Source organism: Chenopodium album, chromosome 2, assembly GCF_948465745.1.
Source record: "Chenopodium album chromosome 2, dcCheAlbu1.1, whole genome shotgun sequence".
Classification (NCBI taxonomy): Eukaryota; Viridiplantae; Streptophyta; class Magnoliopsida; order Caryophyllales; family Amaranthaceae; genus Chenopodium; species Chenopodium album.
Genome location: NC_137835.1, coordinates 13,814,115 through 13,818,091, shown reverse-complemented (window position 1 = coordinate 13,818,091; position 3,977 = coordinate 13,814,115). Strand labels below are relative to the sequence as shown.

Here is a 3,977-nt window from a genome sequence, read left to right as displayed (position 1 = left end):
ATGGCTGTTGTGAGTACTGTGCAACGGAAGAGGAAGATACTTTACATCTTTTTTATAATTGTTCTATAGCAAGGTATGTTTGGACTAACTGCCAAATACCAGGCTATCAAAATCCTAATCACTACTACAAAAAATGGAATAGAGAACGGTTGAAACATGCTTTATAAAACAACTCTGAGGCGTTCTTCTGCTAAGTGATGTATAAAGTTTATAAAACGGGTATAAGAGGCGTTCTGTATGTAAGGGAAAAAAGAACGGGTACAAGAGGCGTTCTATATGCAAAAAATAACCGTTCTCTTTCCTATTTTATATGCTTATAAAAATGAATAGAAGAGAACGGTTAGCAAATATAACAGTTCTCTTTATCATTTTTTTTTAATAAAAATAATACTGTATTAATTTTGCATCACGGAATTTGCATATATACTACTCTGTAATCTACATCATCAATCAATAAATAAAATTGAATTGTAATTGTAAAAGTCAAAGTAAGATGCCAATTAATTAAAACTAACTTTATAATCCTTTATATTCAATTAATTAGTACATCTCAAATACATTTTGGTTCAATTCTCTAACCTAACGTAATTATCAATGTGCTAACAAGCAACAACTTCAGAATGAAGAGCATCAACTTGAATTTCCCTTGAAATTCGAAACCACTTAATCTAATTCAAATGCAACGTCGCTTCACCAACTTGAACCACCAGCGGCGCTTCCAGCCTTCCACCAAACTGAACCACCAGCGACGACCTGAACAACTTTCAACGCTTCCACTAGCCTCAACCACCGCAGCGCCTCCACCGATAGTGCGTGCAACTAGTGAAGCTAAGTCGCAACAAACACCCACAAATCAAAGATGAAAATTCAGAATTTAATCAAAATCATAACATAATAATCAATTGATAAAAATTATAGATCTAAAACTAATAATTGAGAATTAAACAAGCTACCTCCATAATGTTAAACACCAGTCAACCGCAACAACTTATGACCATAAGCAGAGCAAATTAAAACAGAGATTCATTGGCTTTATCATTTGCACATCACTATGTATCGAAGTTTGGGTTTGAAAACAACACTCGTTGTAAACAGAGGAAGAAGACGACTCATTTTTCGCACACCGCATTTTTTGTAACATCAGCAGTGATGCTCGGAGTTTAATCGGACGTCATTTCTTAGAACGTTAAGGGATGAAGCTAGGTAGAAGAGAAAGGAGTTGGGGTTTCATAAGAGGGAGGGAATGAGAGAAGAGGGAAAAGAAGAGGGGAAGTTATGAAGAAGAAAGAGTATGACGGCTATCAGGAGGAAAGAGGAGTTAGGGTTAGAATTTTGGGCCTTTTGGTAAGTTAGATTTTTCTTTTTTTTTTAAAAAAAAAAAAAATTAATGTTAAACATATAGAACGGTTAACTAGGAGAGGCGATTTATATTGTAAGTGTAAAATTTTGGATATATCAAATAGAACGGTTAACTTAGAAATGCGTTCTATATAATAAAATCACAATTTAATAAAAATAATAAAATAAATCATATAGAACTGTCAACTTTGATAGGCGTTCTATATAATCCTAGAGATCGCCTATCTAAGTTAACCGTTTTGTATCTTGCGTTTCTTATTCTAGTTTTTGTAGTAGTGAATGGATCAAATTCCTGTGTGGATTGGATCCAAAGCAATATCCTGTTGTTTTATAGTCAGGATGGAACTGAAAGTTGGCGGATACAACATTTTGTGGCAAATCTCTGGTTGTTGTGGACTACAAGGAACAAGCGAATTTTTGAGGGAGACAATGGCTATCTAAGATCTTTCTTCATTAATTTAAATCTAGCTCTTACGCTTGTCCAAGATTTTAATAAAATCGATATTAGGAGCGTGGGGAGTTCAACAACTAATGATCAAGATTCTCACCATCCTCCAGGTTTTCTTCAGATTAATCTAGGCATGGTTTCCCGCCTCCTCTATTTCGAAGCCACTCCTAAGCCCTTTACTATTCGAGTTGATGGATCATGGCACAAATTGTCAAAATTATATGGAACAGGCTGGACGATCACTCTATCTGACCAAAGGGAGAGAGATGCGGGGGGGTACTTCTGGTATTACTTCCTCGGCCCTTCAGGCCGAGGGTCTAGCTTGCCTTTCAGCATTGGTCTGGGCCCGAGAAAATAGATATATATATCCATACAGCTATATACAGATTCTATTATGATGATCAACTCACTTTGCAAAGAAGGGGCTTTATCAATGGACCTCTTCTGGATAGTTAAGGAAATCCGAAGGATAGGTAAACTTTTTCAACATTGTGTAATCCTAAAAGTCGGAAGAGAAGATGTTCATCGACCTCACAAGCTTGCAAACCAATGTCGACAAACGGGTTCATGTTTTGCTACCTCCATTCCTTTTGATGTTTTTTTTTTTATTTTTTAGTTCTTTTTTAAGTTTTCTTTGCTGTTTTCTGCTGTTGTCAAATATATATATATATATATATATATATATATATATATATATATATATAAAGAATTCATAAAGATTTTTTAAAAAATAAAAACAATTTAATAGTTTCACTTGAGCAAATAATCAAATAGCTCAATAAACCCCTTCAAAGCTCTAAACTTTCCCATATATATTTTTGAGTTCTCCCTAAGGTGCACAAACAATGTCTAGAACTTAGGAAAATTGCCCGAGTAGCCGTTGCAATAAATGGTGCTTGGCTTGTCATTAAAACTGTCGAATGACGCCCACCTGGCCTCCGCTTGATCTCATAAGCGATTCAAACAACCATATAAAATTTTCTATTTTTTCATCAAGAACAAATTTCACGCAAAACATCACATTGTTACAATATTGATTCATCCCTACAAAAGGGAACATATCATATCATATCATACTTGATTGTTTTATAGGTAGTATCAAAAACCATGGAATCACCAAAATATTCATAGTTCCTTTTCATTTTTCCATTCCTCTAAAAAACAAAAGGGGAATAAGTTTCATCTACCTCAAACGCGTAATCAAAATCTGATTCCGATCCTTTGCTTGCCTTTGAGCAAAATATTCGATCAACTAATTACTATCCAAGTCTATTAGTTTTTTCAACATCCGAAGCAATATAGATCGATATCTTTCCTAGTACACCTTAGGAACCACCAACTTCTTTCGACAAAAGACTAAGAGAATTAGTCACCCGCACACCATTACATATACTTCATATAACACTAATCACCTTCAATTGTTCTTTATTGAATTTTCTATAAAACCTAAGCAAATGTCTCTATTGTCAATTGTAGCACTGTCAAAACGGTTTGACAGTTCGATTTCGGTTCGGTTTGAAATCGGTTCGGTATTTAATCGGGTCGGTTTGGAATCGGTTTAATTGTCTCACGGGTCGGTTTTGGTTCGGTTTAAATAGTTATCGGTTCGATTCGGTTTCGGTTTATTCTTAAGCGGTTTTAATTCGGTTCGGGTTGTAAACAGTCCGGGTAGTAAACGGTTCGGTGCAGACGGGTTGCGGTTTGTTAACGGTGCGGTGTAAACGGTTTTTATCCCGGTTCAAACAGTTTCGGGTTGAAAACGGTTTCGGGTTAGAAACAGTTCGGTTCTTTTTTGGTTCAGTTTATAACTGGTTCGGTTCTTTTTCGGTTCAGTTTTTAACTGGTTTGGTTCTTTTTCGGTTCAGTTTATAACTGGTTCGGTTCTTCGATGGTTTAACCACTTTAACGTTATTCATATCGGTTCCATTTCAAGTTTACTAAATTACGGTTCGGGTCGGTTTTCGGTTTCAAAAAATAAATTGTTTATCGAGTTGTTTGGATTCGGGCAGTTAAATGGTTTTGGTTTGAAATTTGATAGTACTTGCTAACCTTTTGCGTTCACAAGTTTTATATAAAGTCGTGAATCATTTCATATTTAGGCATCATATTATAAACAAATTCTCATTGATTTTATAAATACATATTATGTTCTGTTTCAAGTTTAGTCATA

At 35.0% G+C, this 3,977-nt stretch overlaps 1 long non-coding RNA gene across 1 annotated transcript; it reads right to left on the bottom strand.

The window, feature by feature from the left end:
* Window positions 1–500: 500 nt before the first annotated feature.
* Window positions 501–1,339, bottom strand: LOC145583335 (uncharacterized). Its single transcript, XR_014100105.1, has 2 exons — window positions 954–1,339; window positions 501–828 (listed from the first exon to the last, which is right to left on the bottom strand). It is a non-coding gene; the product is annotated as an uncharacterized LOC145583335 (long non-coding RNA).
* Between the last annotated feature and the right edge of the window lie 2,638 nt (window positions 1,340–3,977).